This window comes from Sarcophilus harrisii, chromosome 2 (genome assembly GCF_902635505.1).
Source record: "Sarcophilus harrisii chromosome 2, mSarHar1.11, whole genome shotgun sequence".
Taxonomy (NCBI): Eukaryota; Metazoa; Chordata; class Mammalia; order Dasyuromorphia; family Dasyuridae; genus Sarcophilus; species Sarcophilus harrisii.
The window spans coordinates 325,629,319-325,649,471 of record NC_045427.1 but is presented as its reverse complement, the minus strand read 5'-3'; the positions used below and the strand labels follow the sequence as shown (position 1 = coordinate 325,649,471).

At 35.1% G+C, this 20,153-nt stretch overlaps 1 protein-coding gene and 1 pseudogene across 13 annotated transcripts in view; one reads left to right on the top strand and one right to left on the bottom strand.

The window, feature by feature from the left end:
- GPHN (gephyrin) overlaps positions 1-20,153 on the bottom strand; it is a 751,804-nt gene that overhangs the window by 157,879 nt on the left and 573,772 nt on the right. The gene's annotated exons all lie outside the window — the stretch shown is intronic.
- LOC111720620 lies at positions 15,628-17,220 on the top strand (annotated as a pseudogene).

Below are 20,153 nucleotides of genomic sequence, written 5' to 3'. Positions count from 1 at the left end.
TATGTAAGTTCTACCTGATTAATCAAAGTTACCTCGGGAGGAAACTTTATTCTTCAAAGCAGTCAGCAACAGAGTTCCCTAAAGTAGTTCAAGCTTAAATCATTATTCATTTTTAGGGTACATTGAAAGCCACAAGGAAGATACTTGTTCTACCCTATTTAATATTACTATTTCATTTACTACAGTATTTGTTGTCCAAATACATTCCATTTCAACTACCTGGATCTTTTAAAAAAGCAAGACAGCCAAAAGAGAATGAATAGAGGTCTTAGGAAATTTAAATAGCACAAAGGATGGTAACTATTCAGATCAAGTAATTAGGGTCTTTGCTACTTCACAGAATGTTTGCCATTCAGATGTGCAAAGGATTCAGCCTTTCACATAATCTATCAAAAAAAGAATGAATGGGTCCAAAGCTCTAGAGGATTGCTAGTAGTAGTATAATTGCCTGGACTTGGATATGCAAGGCTATATGAATTTTGGGTAGTATTTCTTTGTGTTATCCCTGAAGTTTTTTGTTTTTTTTTTAAATTCAAGGCAAAAGGTAAGATAATTCCCAAAGAGTTTGGGAAGAAAAAACCATACTAAAAAGAGAGGGTGAAAAGCCTTGTATTTTTTTTTTTTTGGGGGGGGGGGAGAGATAGAGATGGGAGGAATTAAGACTGTGAAAATTAAAACAAAGGGTTCCTGGAGTGTATGCAGAAATATAGTAGGCAAGACCTTATTGCCACACACAAAATGCCACACTTTACATTGTAAGTTCATATGACATTAGTACAAGTATGACTGCAAATAAGTCTGGATCAGCCCTAATGAAGAATTGAAGTAGCATGAAACAATAAAATCCATGAGTTATATTTGATAAAATTACAGAAACAGATGAAATATTCTTTCTCCCTCTAATTCATTTTTTTAAAAACAATTTCTAATTCATATGAAATAGTACATTGATTTCAAGATAAGTCTGATCAGCCTTAACTGAAAATTGAACAGCAGAAACAATCAAAAGTCCAGTAGTTAAGAAGTTTGATGACACAATCACAGAATACTGGGATTGACTATCATATTCATTTCCTCTACCATTCCATGTCTTTAAACAGATTTCAACAATAAGAAAATGAAGTAAATTAAATCTCATCTATCCTTAACTATGAGAATTTCTAGCACAGAAATTATCAAGGTGTATAAGAGTTATTGGATGGAGTCCAAATCACGAATGACTGGGATTATTTATCCATGATCATTTATGTCAAAATCCTGATATAATACTATCTCAAATTACTAAGAAGAAATACACATCTCATCTATCCTGTACATGGAAATGTTTATAAATGACTGTTATTATGATGGAAAAGTAGTGTATAATGTGAGTCAGAGATTGTTTTATTTCCTCTCTATTCTGTAATGATCTATACTATCTCAAATTACTATGGAAATCATTCTTTTATCAATTAAAATGAGCTGTTATTATGATGGAAAAGTAGATGTATAAACTAGATGATTTTTCTCTCTCTGGTCCTGATGATTTGTATCTTTATATTAATCTTTTTATTAAGAATCTGAAAATATAAGTCTCCTGGTCCTTGGAATTTATCAAACTATATACTGAAAATCTGGGAAATAGTTGAGTATTACATGCCTACATTCTCAATATATGAAATCTGAGTGATTTTGATTACACTCTGATTAAAGTTTCTTATCTTTCTGATGGGGAGTAGAAACTCAATCATTTAGAAGCATCCAGCAGATGTACATCGAAGATTTATTAGTATTATTAAAGAAAAGAAAAGCCTTTTGTAGTCACAACTGTAGCTGTAGAGATAAAGGTAAGATAAAGCTAATGTTATAAAGCTGCTAAAAACAATTTAGCGGATTCTGGAGGTTTTGAAGTTAATTATTTTAAGACCAGGAAAGAGCACCCTTTCTGAAACATCTGAGTAAGTTTGGGGTATTATTCTATAGAATTCTTTTAAGGATAGCTCATGTCTCTCTCTTCCTTTTCTGGGGCTTGCAGCGTGTGTCCTAGCCAAGTCAAAACCCTTGCTTGATCTGTTCATGCCTGAACTGTTTCAGAGACTACATCTCAATCCACACTCTAGTACCCCAGCATCTCTGGTATACTTCAACATCTCTGGCCTCTACAGTTCAAGATAAACTCATTCCCTGTAGCCGGCTTCCTCAATAGCCATTTGGTAGACTGGGGGAAAGTTTTGGGCCTCTAAGCTCCCTTGTTAATGACCCCGACACCTCCTCTGATCTGGGATCCTAGTGCCTGCCATGATCTATTTTGAGTCCCAAGCTCCTTGTTAAGGGTCCTATACTGTAATCAACAAGTTCTCTCTAGATAGGAGACTGTGCACTTGAGAACCCTGTGCCTCCTTTCCATCCCATGTCTATGTAGCAACAACTAGTATGGCAGTATGCAGTGGGGGAACCAGCCAGCCTATTTTTGATAAATCCACCTCCTATGTTTCACTTGAAAAATGCGTTAAGTAAGGAGTCAAATCTTTTGTAATCTGTTAAGAATATTTTGGAAACAGAACCCTACTCTTGTGTTTCGGCCATTTCTTCCCATAAGAGGATACTTGAAAGCACATTCCACATTTGTTCTGGAAGATCACATGACTATAAAAAAGCTTGTTTTTAAGACAAGGAAAAAAATTCATATCTTAAAAGATATGAATGTTTACTGGTTTTGTTTCATACTTGACAACTTAATAGGTTTTTTAGATATGACCAACATTTTCTCTATTTTTTTTTTTTTTTGCTGAGGCACTTGGGGTTAAGTGACTTTCCCAGGGTCACACAGCTATAAGTATTAAGTGTTTGATATCACATTTGAACTCAGGTCCTCCTGACTTCAGGGCTGGTACTCTATCCACTGTACCACCTAGCTGCCCCTGATTTTCTCTAATTTGGAAGTGCATTAAACTAAATGTAGGTCATTACTTGGTAATTAATGGGATAATATAAAAGCAGTTTGCTGTCACTTTAAAAATTTTTGGGATCCAGGAGATTGGTTTAAGGGTCAGAAAAATTTCAAGGTGAAGATCTGCATTTTGAAATAAAACTGGAACTTAACCCTTTTCCTGGCTCACAAAAAGAGAAAAGGTTTATATGAATTGGGAAACAATAAAAAAAAAAAAATAAGAGTGATTGGAAGATCTAGTTAGAATTTAAGGAAAGTCACACACTAAAGTTAAGTAAAAATAACTTTTAAATGGTATGTGTGTTAAAGCTGAAAAAGACTATAAATTATATGAGCTCCTAACTATTTTTGCGATAGATTATGTTTTATCTGAATTTTAGGAATTGTCTTGCTTTCTCCTAAAAACAAAGAAACTTATTTTAAAGGAACAGAGGGAAAACCCCTTCTCTTCTGAGAATTGCTAGTCTGAGAAAGGAAAATCCTATCAGTTATGTCTATAAATGTAATGAGTTCTTTTCTGGGATTGTAAAATTGAGATTTGGCTTATCATTTAGTAACCTGAATTAAAGTATAAACTTAACAAGTAAAAGAAGGTAGAAAATTTGTTCAAAAACAGTTCTGCCACTTAGGGAATTGGACATTTTAAAGGGGAAGTTAAAGCTAAGGCAATTTGGCTATCAATTATGAAAATTATATGATTGTTAATTAAGTTATTATAACTGTTGGTTATTTGTAATTGAGTATCTTAGAGCAAAATCAATTTTTTATGTTGATCTTAAAATCAACTATTCAGATATCAAGAAATCTCTGTTACCAATGTAAGATTATAATCAATACTTACTATTTAGAGCTGAACTTGAAGCTCTGACGTGAGACTTACTATTTGAGGTAAAATTTCTTGAGATTGTAATTGCTATTGTTTTAAGTTTTGAAGTCAGATATAATTGTCTGATGGACTATTAAGTCAGTAACCTACCATTTAAGAGAAATGCCACAAGTTACTCAGAAGGATGTGATCCTAAACTGTTAAAGGGAGAGGTCTATATATGGGCAAGGGCTTAGAGGATTTCCGTAAGATTTTCCTAGGGTAGGATCCTTCTGGCTCAGTTTTCCAATTGTGTTCCTGTATTTCTCACCTAATTATTCCTGAGTCTGGCTATGGATGGAATTATTACTGCATGTTTGGTTGTCAACTGTGATTCTCAGCTGAAGTCAAATAGAAGTAAGGATGTTTTCTGTTATATTCATGTCCCTGCCTTTCCCTCTTATAGTAAATTTCTATATTGAGAGCAAGTAGCCAGTAGAAACTATGAGCACAGTGCAAGCATGTAAGATCAGCAGTTTTCAATCTGAAAATGTATAGATATACTCTATCCTCTAATGAGTATAGAAATACTCATTAGATAAATGAGTATTTGGTTTAGTAAAACTGCCAGTTGCCAGATATATAGTTATATGAAATAAGGTCCTTAAATATTTCAAAATGATACATGAACCATTCCTTATTGGTACATCTGTTTGTGGGATCTAGCTATTATTCTACTGATTTTTGAAACTAAGTGTGAAACATTTTCAGTGTGGTTTGGAGAAGAGAATTTAAGTACAATCAGTTTTCTTAGAAGATGTAACTTATAGAATATTTTGAGTTACAAGGGAAAAGTCAATTTTACTGAAGTTTGTCTCTAATGTGGGAATAACATCTACCTGTGTCGTGTATCCTGTGATACAAATATGTTTTTTTATAAACGACTTATTTGAAACAACAGACTAAGCCATATGAAATCAGTGTGCTAATGTAGCCACCAAAGAGGCTGGCCAATCTAATGTATTGGTCTCCTTATTCCGCAGCTCCCCAATTCTTACATTGCATCTTATAACAGGCTCTCACAAAAGAAAGAGGATATACTCTTTCCCACTTTGGAGTGGGTTTAAGCATCTTCAGGCCAGCTTCTAATCCCATAGATAAGTCGGTAGAAACTTCTCTTAGACCTACACCAACCTATAAAGAATGCCCTGTCCTTTGTGAAACTAGTCACAAGCAAGGAAGAACAATTAGGCAGGATTGTCAGTCCTGTCCAATTTATGTCAAAGGGAATCCTGAAGGTATTAACTGCCACTTTCTTTTCAAATTACTTCTGAATTTCTTTTTGTTGACACTTTTATCAACTGAGTAGAAGCCTTTCCTTGCAGGCAGCAAAATTTCTGTTAAAAAAGATTATACCTTATTTTGGCCTATCCAGATCTTTAGAGAGTGACAGTGGCCTAGCCTTCATGTCCAAATAACCCAAGCTGTGGCTGAGGCACATTTGTAATTAATTATTGTCTCCACTCTGCTTGGAATCCTCAGTCTTCAGGGAAGGAGGAGAAAACTGGTCATACTCTCTCTAGTTCAATTGCTTTCTCCCACACTTTTTTTTTCCATTATAGCTTTTTATTTCCTATACTTCTTAAACCTTTTCCTCTGCCCTTTAATCACATATTGCAAGGATGAAGACTCTGCTTTTAGTGCTCTCTCCCCAGCTTTTCTTGTCTCACCTAGTGGCCTCTTGTGTGACCTAGTAGTGAGACTTAAGGATAAATTTTTCTCTGTAAGACAAGCCTTCCCTTTATATTTCTGAAGGCCTTATTAAAAGAAATGCCTCCAATTGGAGACCTCCTTAACCAATCAACCAGTCAATCTCTCTACCCTATAGGCATAATCCCTTTTCAATGATACTGTCCTTAACCCTCAATTTGCTAGATGTTTGTTTCTTCTAGGCTTTGGTCAATTCATCTTAAAATGATGATCAGCATTGGATGCTGTATTGACCAGCTTCAGAGATTTTGATCCTGAGACTCAGAACCCACTGGATGCTGCTTTGACCAACTACTGAGATCTTAAGCTCCTCACCCCTCTGAATGGGACCCTATAAGGCAATCTCTGCTCTATGCAGAGCAGGAAATAGCTTTAGAAAATAAGATCATTGTTCCGTATCCCAAAAGATTTTGGAACCCATTTGTTTAAGAGGGGACTGAATGATGAGATGAATGGACCCCACAAACCACTATCCAGTGTCTGAGTGGGCCCCTGTGAGCACAAAGATAACCCTGTAGAATTATCTTGTACTAATTATCATGTATAGACAGAGCAAGCCTGCACTGATGCCCACTGATATGCCCTGGTAACCAAAACCACCTTGTATTTCTATAGTGTCACCAAACATTGGCCTAAGTTTCTCTCTGGTTCCTGTAATACTTCCTCCTCACCAGCCACTATATTCTATATCTAGATTCTGGACTCTTGTTATTTCTGAATTTGACTTCTAATGGTACCCACTCACTTTTTGAAAGATTTCTTTAACAATTAAAAGAGGAAGCAATGATACAGAGCAGGAACTTTAATCACCATCTTGTTCCCATTGTCACACACACACAATTTTAAATTAATAGTATATTGTTTTCCATTCTTATTCTTAAGACATTCATGTTCTTACAATGCACTGGATTATCCATTGCACAGATTTTAACCAAGATTTTCTAAAATTCTAAACAATGCTAGAAAAACTGGACAGCTGCAAATTGATATTATTTAATTTTAACTGGATCCTCAATGCTGCACAGCAATACTTTTATTCTTCCTTGACTCTCACACTCTCTAAAGCATGCATTCCAAATGTTACAATGCCTGGCTGTAGTAGGCATTTGATAAATGCTTTCCCCCTTATTTATTTCCCCCTCTACAAGTCCTCAATTGAGATATCACCTTCTTCCAATCTGAACAGAAAATCTCACCTGCTAATTACCAAAGAAAATTGAGGTTATTTATGAACTTCCTCATTTCCTCTCCTCATCTCAATTCTGTTTAATTCAATCTGGTCAGTATTTATTACTTACCCAAGATGCTAATATTCTATTAGGAAAAAAACAAGTATATAGATAATTAAATACAAATAAGTATAAGTAATTTCTGTGGAGAAAGCCTCAGTAACTGGAGGGGTAAGAAATAGGAAAGGCTTCTTGTAGGATATGGAATCTGAGGTGAGCAGTGAAGAGATGATGGTGAGAAAGAGATGCTTTCTGGGTCTATGTGATAAAGGACTGAGATGAAAAATGGAATGTATGAAAACAATAAAAAGGCCAGTTTGGCTGGAATGTGGAGAATGTGAAGAGTAATATACAATAAATCTTAAAAAGTAGGTCAATTACATGAATTGATGCTAAGTGAAATGAGCAGAACCAGGAGATCATTATACACGGCAACAAGAAGATTATATGATGATCAATTCTGATGGATGTGGCTCTCGATAACAATGAGATGATTCAAACCAGTTCCAATTGTTCAATGATGAAGAAAGCCATCTACACCCAGAGAAAGGACTGTGGGAACTGAGTGTGGTTCATAACATAGCATTTTCATTCTTTGTTGTTGTTTGCTTGCATTTTATTTTGCTTTTCTTTTTTTCTTGGGTGGCATAATAATTGTATATATATATATAGGATTTAACATATATTTTAACATGTTTAACATATATTGGATTACTTGCCATCTAGGGGAGGGCATGGGGGAAGGAAGGAACAATTGGAACACAAGGTTTTGCAAGGGTTAATGCTGAAGAATTGTCCATGCATTATGTTTTAAAAAATAAAAAGCTTTAATAAAAAAATATATTTCTGAAGGCAATTAAGTTAGTCTAAGACTATGAATCATTACAGGGTAAAGTTGTCAACGTCACTGTTACGGAGTTTAAAAAAATTTTTCCCCCCGGAAAGTCTAGTCTTTTTTCCTTTTCCCTTGTAGTCATTGTTTTTCCTCTTTACCTTGAGGTTCCTCCTTCTTTCGCAATGTTATATAGAATTCCCAGCAAGCCCTCACTGAGTTTCATTTTCATTTTTTTCTGACATAGAAGATTTCCTCTCCTCCAACTGGATCCTTCAGCTAAAACTTTTGATTTTCTTTACATATATTGTAAAATCTATGGCCTATAGAGAATTAGTTAATTCTTTTTCTCCCTTCCTTCCTTTCTTTCTTTGTATGGTATTTTTGGCTATATTGTGGTTTTAGTTTTAGTTGCTCCATAGTATAGTTTGATTTTTCTGAGGTTTTTGGTTTGGAACAGTTTTGAGAAAAACAAATACTCTGATTTCTGGTTGGTTACATGATCATACAATATTTTTTATGTTACATTCCTAATTCAGAAGAAGTCTTAACAATATTCTAATTTCCAACAAACACCAATTTGAAGATAACCTGAAACAGAATAATTAACTTTTTTTGGTTTTTACACTATTTAAAAGTTCCTGTTTATCATTTGTGAGATCTCATAGCCTATTTATTATCCAGTAAATATTATAATTATTAGAGTGACAGAAAGTTATTTACCATCTTAAAAAACTTTTACTTTTTTCTATAATTTTTTAAATAGTGTAATGATTTAGAATAACAGAAATTTTGATTTAAAAAGTATAATAGAAATCATCTAGTTTAAAAGTGTCAAATAGAAACTGGGGCCATTAAACTTTCATAGAAAACCACATATTAACATTACTTATGTTCTATTGTATTTTTATTGATTTTGTTAAATATTTTCAAAATATGTTTTAATCTGGTTCAAGGCACTATGGTGCTGCTGAAAGAGTGTTTGATGCCTCTGATGCAGCACAAGCACTCAATTTACTTTTGAAGAAAACAATGGTAGGAGATATTAAATTAATCTTCCAAAGTCGTATAGCAGAATTGTTGGAAGAATCCAAGACTCAGGCTTACCTAGGTTACCTTTGTGTAATCTTATGTAACACAAAGCTAGAAAGTCTCCAGGAGAATGAATGCCATAGTTAGAATCTTTCTTCTGCATTTCTTTTCTTCATTTGTGCCATCAGAATGCTGATATATTGTAAAAGAGACACTTCAAAAAGCAACATATCTCTGAAATTTAATTTCTTTCCTAATATATGTTATTCATGTTAAAATGTATGTTAAATCCAGTGTATGTAAACTTTGTAAAAATACAATTATCTTCCTGCATAAGAAAGATCAGACAGAAAAGAAAATGAGTAATAAAACAAAATATAAACAACAAAAAAAGTGAGAATGTTATGTTATGATCCACATTCAGTTCCCATAGTCTTCTCTCTGGGTGAAGATGGGTCTCTTCATCACGAAATCATTGAAACTGGTATGAATCATCTCATTGTTGAGAGCTGCATCTATCAGAATTGATCATCATATAATACTGTTGTTGCCATATACAATGATCTCTTGGTCCTGCTCACTTCACTTAGTATCAATTTATGTAAGTCTCTCCAGGCCTCTCTAAAATCATCCTGCTGATTATTTCTTATAGAACAATAATATTCCATAACATCCATATGCCATAATTTATTCAGCCATTGATGGGCAGCCACTCAGTTTCCAGTTTCTTGCCACTATAAGAAGGACTGCCACATGTGGGTCTCTTTCCCTCCTTTAAGATCTCTTTTAGATATAGGCCTAGTAGAAACACTGCTGTGTCAAAGGGTATGTACAGTAGGATTTATACCAGGAATGCAAATATGAAATATTAAATTTTTTAATATGAGAAAATTTGATCTAAGACTAGGAAACAACTACTTAGCTGTATAATGAAGTCGAAAAAGAAAGTCTTCATAGAATAATAGGAGCTGTAGTTGAAAGAATGGGATTAAAAAAAAAAACTCTTAACAACTTGATATTGCTGTGTTGAGAATTTCAATAAATTCATCTTGTCTACATTTTATGGACTCCTATGTTGGATTATAATGTGTTACTCCACTAAAACAGTAATGTCACCAAACAAATACAAATGGCTCTTAGATAAAATTATTTTTAAAGTAAAAACCTATGTGAAACTGGGATATGAAAGTCTGCTAGCTAAACATGGTACAACACTTCACAAGGGAGTTAGTACTAAAGGAGTATTGAGAAAGACTAGAAATAGAACCATGACAAATTTCTAACTTTAGTGGTGCTTGCTTAAATTAAGTTACAGGAATAAATAAACCTCTTCAGTTGATGTTCAGCCTTTAGGATGTAAATACCTTCATATAATATAAAGGAGGAAAACATATGTACTTTAAAAAATTAACTAGATGACAGAATAAGTTAAAAAATAGAAATAGATGATTTCTAAAGTACCTCCCTTCTAATTCTAAAGTTTTCATTTAAGGATTCTGTTTTTTTCTTTAATTTGTTCAATAGCACATTAGACTGACATTTTTTCTGTTAAAATGGGCATTTCATCAACATTGTTTCTTCATTTAGACAATGGTGTTATGGTGACAGTTTCTTTTCCTTTCTTTTCTACTTTGAATCTGAGCATACATATCTGTTGCATTACAAGAATCTAGAAGCTGTACTGATCTAGGTAGGGAGGAGAGATAGGTTTTAATGGGCTGAGGTTTGAGTTGATGCACTCAGGTCCCAAGTACATGAGGCTAAATAGTAATTGGACTATACTCTATTAATATACATGATTGGATAAAGAATGGTCCCTGCCCACTCTCTGTGCAAGTCCTGATGTGCTGTACAGGAAATGACGATTTTGGTGGGTGGAGGCAGAGAGAGGAACAGGAAGAGAAGCTGGGAGAGATTGGGCCTGGGTTCCATTCTCCTAGCTGCTGGTCGTGTGGCTGCGGGTCGAGCTAGCTTCTTGACTCAGCTGCACACATTGCTATCGCCCATTCTCTTCCACCTCTGATCCTTCTTCACTGAGAATAAAGACTGACGATTTTCCCCTAACCTGAATTCCTGACTCCTGCTGATTTAAAAATACATGGTCTTCACAATAGGTAACTAGTGGGTTTTGCTACTATATAAATAAATGTACTTTATTTAATTAAAACTTCAAAGCCCATCCTCTTCTCCTGTATTATAAAGGAACTAGATTGGTGATCTATCCTGATTAAATAAATCATTGTCTCAAAAGACTATGATGATTTCTTGCACACCACTGAATTAAGTGTCCTTTTGATAGGGGTGGAGAGGTGAACCCTGAAACTCTCCTCTGCAGAGACCCACCCTGTAGGGCAGTTAAATGGTTTCATTCTATTGAAATCTTGGCAGGGACTAGCTGCATCCTCTATTGAGTTGAAGATTAGCCCAGGACTTCTGCCAGTAGCTGGAACTTGAGTGGTCTCATTCAGTTGGAGATCTGGGCCTGATATTTCTACTGAGTGGCTGGAAATTCCAAGATAAGTAGTTTCTTTTCAACTGGAAATCTAGGCCTGGGGGCATTGAACAGAAGGCCCAGCCTCAGACCTCTTATAAAAAGACAATTTTGAACTCCAAATCTCAGCAGAATTCTGAAGTAGGATTGTGCTTTGCCAAGAACCTCTCTTCTTGCCACAACTGCCTGTCAGGACTCTTGCCTACTGTGAAGAACACTCTTCTCAGTGTTAGCCTTTGCCATTTTCCCTGACAGAACCTTTTGCCACTAAGAAGTATGTCTTCCTAGCAAAACTGGCTTCTCAGTGCCAATAAATCTTTTTTGGGGACTTTTTGGGTTTGTGAATTCTTTCACGTTGGACCTGTGTCTCCAATCAGAGGGATTCCCCACCCCAATTCTCTACCACTAGAAGCGCATCACTTTTAGTACTTTGCTTTCAGAATTTGTGAATAATCAATAAACATTTATTTATAAATTTACAACATGCCAGGCATACAGAGCTTAATTTTACTGGAGAAGGCAGAATATAAGTATAAAATACATATAAAGTTAATTGAAGTATCATGGAAAGCAACACATTCAGAACTGAAAGGTTCAGGAAAGTCCTTACATAGACAGTAGAAGCTTGAGCTGAATTTTGAGGGAGGCTGGAACTATAAGAAATGAGAAGTGAGTGCACAGCAGGTATAGTTTAGAACTTGTGCACGGGTAAGGAAATGGGAGAGGGAAGGTTGAGTATGAAGCTAGTTTGGCTTGACCAAGAAATGAATAAAGGAAAGTAATGGTCACTAACTCTGAAAAGGTAGCCTGGAGGCTAAGAAGGCTTGTATATGATCCTACAAGAAGCACTACATCTTCCTAAGCCAGGAAGTGACAAGGTCAGACCTTTGTTTTAAGAATAACATATTGTTAGCTGTGTGGAGGACAAACTGGAATTCCTCATCTGTAAAAGGGACTGATCTAAATGACTTATCTAAAGTCCCTTCTATCTGTTCTTCAATGATTCTATGAAAATATCCCAAACATTTGACAGATACTGGGGAAGTACAACTGACAACATTTGGCAACTGACTGGGAAAGTGGAATGAGGAAAAAGCATAGTTGAAAATGATTGATATTGTGAGCCTAAATGACGGAAAGATGGTAAATTGAGAAGTTAGGAAAAGGGGTGGGTTTGGGAAATAGTTCTGTTTGGAATATATGAAGTTTAAGATGCCTAAGGGGATATTCAGATGCAAATGTCATACAGACAACTGATTATATAGGATTGTATCTCAGGAAAGAATGTAGGATTGTGCTAGACACAATATATGTACACACACACACACATATAGTGTAGGATTGTACCAAGATCACTATACGTGTGTGTGTGTGTGTGTGTGTGTGTGTGTGTATGAATTGCTACTGGAATTGAAAAGAAGAACTGATGATTATTGAGAGAAGGAGTAGGAAAAGATCTTTTGAAGGAAGAAAAATTTAGATAGGTCTTTTAGGGTAAGAATGATAACAGCTAGCATTTATATAGTGTTTTAAAGTTTACAATATGCTTTAATAATATTATCTAATTTTATCTTCACCACTACCCTGGGAGATAACATGTTATCATCCTGATAATAAAGGTTAATAAATAGAAAAAGGTTAGGTGATTTTTCCGGGACCACACAGTTAAGAAGTATGTGGGGATGGATTTGAACTCATAGCTTCCCGGTTCCAGGATGAATATTCTATTCACTGTTGTACCTAACTGCTTCAGACTTAGATGCACAAGGTTAAGGGAAGAGCATTTTCTAAGAAGAGACAACTGGAGAAAGAAAGGCACGGTCAAGAAAATGTATGGTGTATAAATGATCATAACTTTTGTAGAATTTAGAGCTGGAAAAAAATTGAAGATCATCTAGTCTAACCTCCTTATTAAAGATTAAGAAAATGAATTCCTGATGGTTTAAGTGCATGATCACTCAGGTAGAATTAGAACTATGACTGAAACCCAGATTTTGACTTTATTACATCTTGCTTCTTCACTTTGGCTGCAGCAGAGATTTTGTATGGATGAGTAGATACTGAAGGAGTGCTGGATGTTTAAGACTTGATTTAAGAGGCAATCAGGAGCCAAGAAGAAACTATGAGTGGGAGTGTTATAATCAGATCTATATATAAGAAAGATTATTTTTATAATGGTGTAAAAGAAAAATTGGAAAGGGAAGAGATTGGAAGCAGACCAATTAGAAGGTTATTAGAACATCCTTCCAAGTTACAGAAGATAATGGGGGATGTTTATAAAAAAAATTTTTTTATAGTGTTTAAAGCTATAAGGAAGTTCAGAGATCATTAAATGACAAAGGAGTAGTTCTTATCACTTATGGCACTTGTCACCCAATATATTCTATCTCATATTGTTAGTTATCTTTTCCCTTTAAGTAGTCTAATTCTCACTAATTTAGATTATATACCTCACCAAAGACTGCCTTATTCTTCTCTGTATCCCAAGTACCTGCCATTGAGGAGGCATTCAAGACGTGCTTTGTAAATGACTGCAATCCTGGTTAGATTTTGAAAAGTCTCCCATAGTTCCCCCCTACTCTGCCCTTTTCAGCCAAGAACCTTGCCTCATTTTTTTTACAGAAAGAATGCATACTATTTGCTTTGAATTTTCTCTTCTCATTTCTTACTTTCCCATATCACTCAGAAGCCTTCTGTTACTCACTCCTCCTTTCATCAGTCTCAGCTGAAGAAACTGCCTCTCCACCTCTCTATCTATATAAAGTGATTCCGATCCATCCTGTCTCCTTGATAGATTTCTCCCTTCTGTCACTCCCATTTCCTCACTTACCTTTAGTCTCTTCTTGTGTACTGGCTCCTTTCATTACTGCCTACAAACATTGTCATGACTCTCCCATCCTCAAAAAACCTCTCAATTGATTCTTCCATCCCCATTAACTATCACTCTATAGATCTCTTCTGTCTCTTTAAGAAGACAGTTGAGAAGAAGGGCTTCCATTTTATTTTTTCTCAATGTTTTCATAATCCCTTACAGTCTGGTTTCCATTGAATCAACTTTCTCCAAAGTTATTCATGATCTCTTAGTTGCCAAATCCAATGGCCTTTTTTCAGTCCTTGTTCTCTGTGACTTCTCTGCAGCTTCTAACACTGCTGACCACCATCTTTTCCTTCATACTCTCTTCTTTCTAAGTTTTTAGGACACTACTGTCTTTTGGTTCTTGTCCTACCTATCTAAGTACTCTTTCAAAATTTCCTTTCTTGGGTCTTCATCTAGAACAGATTCTCTAAATGTAGGTATCCCACAGTGCTCTGTCCTTTGCCTTTTTCTCTTTATTCTATTTTACTGAGTGATGATCTTTAGTTACCATCTCTATGCCGATGATTCTCAAATTTATCTATTCTGCCTTAATTTCTTTATTCACCTCCAATCTTGCACATCCAAATTACCTTTCAGTTATCTTAAACTTGATATCCAGTAGACATCTTAAATGCAATATATCTAAATTAAACTCATTAGCATTCCTCCTAAATCCTCCTCCCCACTAACCTTCCCAATTATAGTAAAATTATAGTAGGGGACACCATCTTCTCAGCTCCCTAGGCTTGCATCCTAAGATATCATCCTTAACATTTCATGCTTTCCATCTTCAATATTGCCAAAATTTGTCAAATTTTACTTTTGCAACATTTCTTGAATATGTCTCTATTTCTCCTCTACTACTCTCTTTGATAACAGATATACTCTGATAACATAGTTTAGGTTCTCACACATGGATTAGTCAATAGTCTAATTGCTGGCAGATCTGTCTGCTTCAAGTCCATTCCCACTCTAAAAAATCAAAAAGTAATTTTCTTAAAGAATAGGTCAACTCATATCATATATTTCTCTTTCCCCCTCTAACTCAATGAAGTCTAGTAGTTCTCTATTACCTCCAAGATCAAATAAAAAAATCATCTATTCAACAAAGTCCTTTATAACATAGCCCCCCCCTCCCCCTTCCCATCCTTCTAGTGTTCTCTCTGCCATGGGCTCTTCAATCCAGTGACAGGAACCTCCCAGATATTCCCTGAACAAGATACTCACTCCATCTTGCAACATTAGGCATTTTCTCTCATTGTCCCCTATGTCTGGAATGTTCTCCTTCTTTATCTCTGCCTCCTGGCTTTCCAACTAAAATTCTATCTTCTACAGGAATAATTTAGCCTCCTTTTTAAAATTAATTTATAGAACAAAAACATTTTCTATAATATTACTATATGTAGTATAGATGCTCTCTATATATACTATATTACTAATAAAAAGATGGTATAGACGAAACTATAAATCTACTGTGCACAATTTGCTATTCCTTTTAAATACACAACAAAATTATTATGCAAATTCCTTTTTAAAACCCTTTTCCTGTCTGGCCTCCACCTTCCTCCAGCCTACTGCTGGAATTTATTCACATCAACTGACCAGAGTACGTGAATCCTCTGCTCCAGAGCCTGTCTGCACCTCCCCATCCCAGCTTTTTCCTTTTGAAAACATTAAGAATAATGTCCTTACATCAATTTTTACTAGAGCCAATCACCTTCCACGCTTGGAACAGAGATCATACTCAGATTGCCCTTAGCTCTGATAATCATGAAGTCCACATTTACAAGAATAGGAACCAATGGTTTGTAAAAGCCCATTGTGAAGGAACACAATGGATACATTACAGATATTGACTGGGCTCCCAAGAATGATCGAATTGTAACTTGTGGTACAGACTGTAATGCCTATGTCTGGAGTCAGAAAGATAGCATCTGAAAACCAACCCTAATCATCCTGAGGATTAATTGTGCAGCTACTTTTGTGAAATGGTCTCTCCTGGAGAATAAATTTGTGGTAGGTAGTGGAGCTCGGCTGATTTCTATATGCTACTTTGAATCTGAAAATGACTGGTAGGTGAGCAAACACATTAAAAAGCCAATTTATTCTACTATCCTTAGTTTGGACTGGCACCCAAACAATGTTTTACTGGCTGCTGGATCTTGTGATTTCGAATGCAGAGCTTTTTATGGTTACATTAAAGGAGTTAATGAAAAGCCAGCCTGTACTCCATGGGGTACCAAGATGCCTTTTGGTCAGCTGATGTCAGAGTACAGAAAGTGGTGGTTGGGTCCATGGGATTAGTTACTCTGCTAGTGGGAACCACCTCACTTGGGTCAGCCATGATAATACTATTTGGATTGCTGATGCCTCCAAAAACATGATGATTTCACAGCTGAAAACAGAGTTCCTCCCACTCCTCAGTATGTTGTTTGTCTCTGAGAATAGTGTGGTAGCTGCTGATCATGACTGCTGCCCAATGCTGTTTAACTATGATGACTGTGGTTCCTTGATCTTTGTCTCCATATTAGACATTCTAAAACAGAGCATCCAGCGCAACATCTCTGCTATGGAGCGCTCCCGCAAGATGGATAAGAGAGCCACAACTGAGGATTGCAACATTGCTCTAGAAATGCTACACCAAAATCGTATCACCCAAGTGTCTATTTATGAAATGAACAAGCAAGACTGCCACAAATTTTGTACCACTGGCATTGATGGAGCAATGACAATTTGGGATTTCAAGACTTTAGAGTCTTTGATACAGGGGCTATGCATGTGAAGCTGTACTTTCATTCTTTAACATGACAGACACTTGACAGAATGCAGCTCCAGCATTTGCATGAAGATGGGAAAGACCCTACCACAAGTCAAAATTGAGAAAATATCTCTTGTAGATGTTTTGTTTTTGTTTTTTTGAACATAATTGGTGAATGTATTGGTTTAAAAAATCAGCAGTGATGTCTTTTTGATTGGCTATTTCATTCCATTCTTGACCAAAGCTGCTCTTTAAGTAGTTTCTTATGGAAAGCTATCACTCTAAATTAAAGGGGGGTTTTATGTAAGTTATCAGCTATAAAAATAAAAAAAATTTATAAGAAGTAAAAAACAAAAAACAAAAAAACATTTTCCTTAAGTTTCCTCCATGCTAGAGATGGTACCATTAGACACAAATAGATAGGTATGTAAGTAAATTTATTCCATACATACTTCTATTTATTAGTTCTTTCTCTGAATGCATAGTCTTTCTTTGTATACCCTTTATAATCAATTTGTGTATTTTTAATAGATAAGTGGTTTATTCACTCAAAGTCATTTTTAAAACAGTGTAGGTGTTACCATATATAATGTTCTTTTAATTCTACACCCCCTCTTAATTCTAATCTTTTATTTTTTTTCCAATTTATCCTATGTATGTAAACAGATTGTTTACACATATTTGCTTGCTTATTGTCTCCTACTGGATTGTGAGCTCTCTGAGGACAGGAGTTGTCTTTTGCCTCTTTCGTTTCTTCAGCTCTTAGAATAGTGCCTGGCATACTAGAAACTTAATAAAATACTTATTGTTTATTGACTGATGGTCAAAAAAAGGAAATTATTTCCTCTTCTACATAAATACACAGGAGAGTAAGCTTCATTAGTTATCTCACAGAACTTTCTGTCTAAAATATTTTTTTGTATATTTTTTATGTCTTAAAATTAAAAAAAAATTCTGACAAGAAGAAAACAAAGTAAAGGAACAAAAGAGGATGTTTTTCTTAATACTTTCCTTCAAGTTTACGATTTTAAGGGTGGTGATGAAATTGTAAATTTTGCAGTTTTTCACTTACTCCTCTTACATTAGTAACAGCATTGCTTTTAGCTCCCCCTTTTTTTTTCTTCAGTTTCATAGAAATACCTCCTACTCTCAAGTTTTTCTATGTGTGAAATTTCACTTCTTACATTAAAAAAAAAAAAACAACCCAAAACCTTGAATAATTCATTTTTGGAGTAGGAATAGCACTGTAACATTTCATAAGTGCAAAAGATGAACAGATTAAAGTTGTAGCTTTTAAAAAATCCAGTGATGAAAAAACAAACAAAAGATAGCACTGACAAGAAACTTCTGATGCTAAGCCACAGAACAAAACAAATAATATTAGGGTAGAAACAACTGTCTGTGGATAATATATACCTTTCATCTAAGGATTTGTTATCACTTACCAACATGAATTAGTCAAGCCTCAGAAAGCCCATTTAGAGTACTATGGCTATTAGATTTATGCAGATGTAAAGGAAACTTGAGGCACTAAGTGAAGTTCAAATAAATTTTTGAGTGATGAAACTAAGGAAAGATTTTTCAAGTCCTAGCCATCTGACCTTTACAGTATTGAAAAGGTCATTGGACTAGGAATCAAAGTATATAGGTTTGCTTTTGGCTTTGCTCTATGACCATGGCCAGTCACTCTGGATTTCAGTTTCTTCAGCTCTAGAGATTTGAATCAGATGGTCTCTAAGATCTCTTCTAGTTCTAAATTCAATGATATAATTAAGAGAGACCATTATTTTTATAAAGACCTTGAGATTTGGGTATCATTAGACAATTATTACACAGTAGCTACACTGAAAATTGCTCTATTTACCCAAAAAAGTTCTCTGGAAACATGATAGATATACTATATTCAATGGTCTCTTCCCATCTAGTCAAAAGGTGACTAAACTAACAGTGAGTAGGCTGGGCAAACTCTCAAGATGAGATGGCATTGGGATGAATTTCTAGACTGGTATGACCCTGACAATATCCTTTCTTCATCTTTCAACCAAGAATGTGTCACCTCATACTCCCTGGACCTGGCTAGACTGCCTTGTTGGTAGCTGATCCAACCCCAGCTTTCAGCACAATAGTGGGAGAAGTACAGAGCTATTCCCAAGGGAAGGCATAAATGCAGAATTGGTTCAGTGGAGGAATAAGATTGCCACCATTTCTGTATTAGCAGAAATAGGAAACTTTATAGAGGGCCTCAATTCTGCTTCAGAGAAGTGATAAAGTTGTTTTTTTTAAATTCAAGTACCTTGAAAAAAAGAGAAATAAAAAGACAAATTACAGGCATATCCTGCCTAATGTCATTAGCTGCTTCTATAAAAACATGCCAGGTTCTAAGAAATAGAGTAGTCAATCAGTGGAATATGTTAGACTCACAGGACAAAACAGTCAATAATTATAGCAATTTAGTGTTTGACAAACCCAAAGACCCCAGCTTTTGGGATAAGAATTCACTATTTGACAAAAACTGCTAGGAAAATTGGAAACTAGCATGGAAAAAAATAGGCATTTACCCACACCTAATACCACATATCAAGATAAGATCAAAATGGATTCATAATTCACATAAAGAATGACATTATAAGCAAACTAGAAGAACATAGAATAGTTTGCCACTCAGATCTGGGAAGAAGGAAGGAATTTGTGTCCAAAGAAGAACTAAAACTCATAACTGAACACCAAATGGATAATTTTGATTATATTAGAAGGGAAGCAATAAATTGGGAAAACATTTTTATATTTAAGGGTTCTGATAAAGGCCTCATTTCTAAAATATATAGAAAATTGATTCAAATTTATAAGAATTCAAGTCATTCTCCAATTGACAAATAGTCAAAGGGTATGAGCAGACAATTTTCAGATGAAGAAATTAAAATCATTTCTAATCATATGAAAAGACGCTCTAAATCACTATTAATCAGAGAAATGCAAATTAAGACAACTCTGAGACACCACTATACACCTCTGAGATTGCTAAGATGACAGGAAAAGATAATGATGAATGTTGGAGGGGATGTGGGAAAACTGGGACACTAATACATTGTTGATGGAATTGTGAACAGATCCAGCTATTCTGGAGAGCAATTTGGTACTATGCTCAAAAAGTTATCAAACTGTGCATACCCTTTGATCCAGCTTACATCCCAAAAAAAGCTTAAAGGAGGGAAAGGGATCCACTTTTGCAAAAATGTTTGTGGCAAAATAGAAAATTTCGATTATACCAAACTGAAAAGTTTTTGTACAAACAAAACTAATGCAGACAAGATTAGAAGGGAAGCAATAAACTGGGAAAATATTTTTAGTCAAAGGTTCTGATAAAGGCCTCATTTCCAAAATATATAGAGAATTAACTCTAATTTATAAAAAATCAAGCCATTCTCCAATTGAAAAATGGTCAAAGGATAT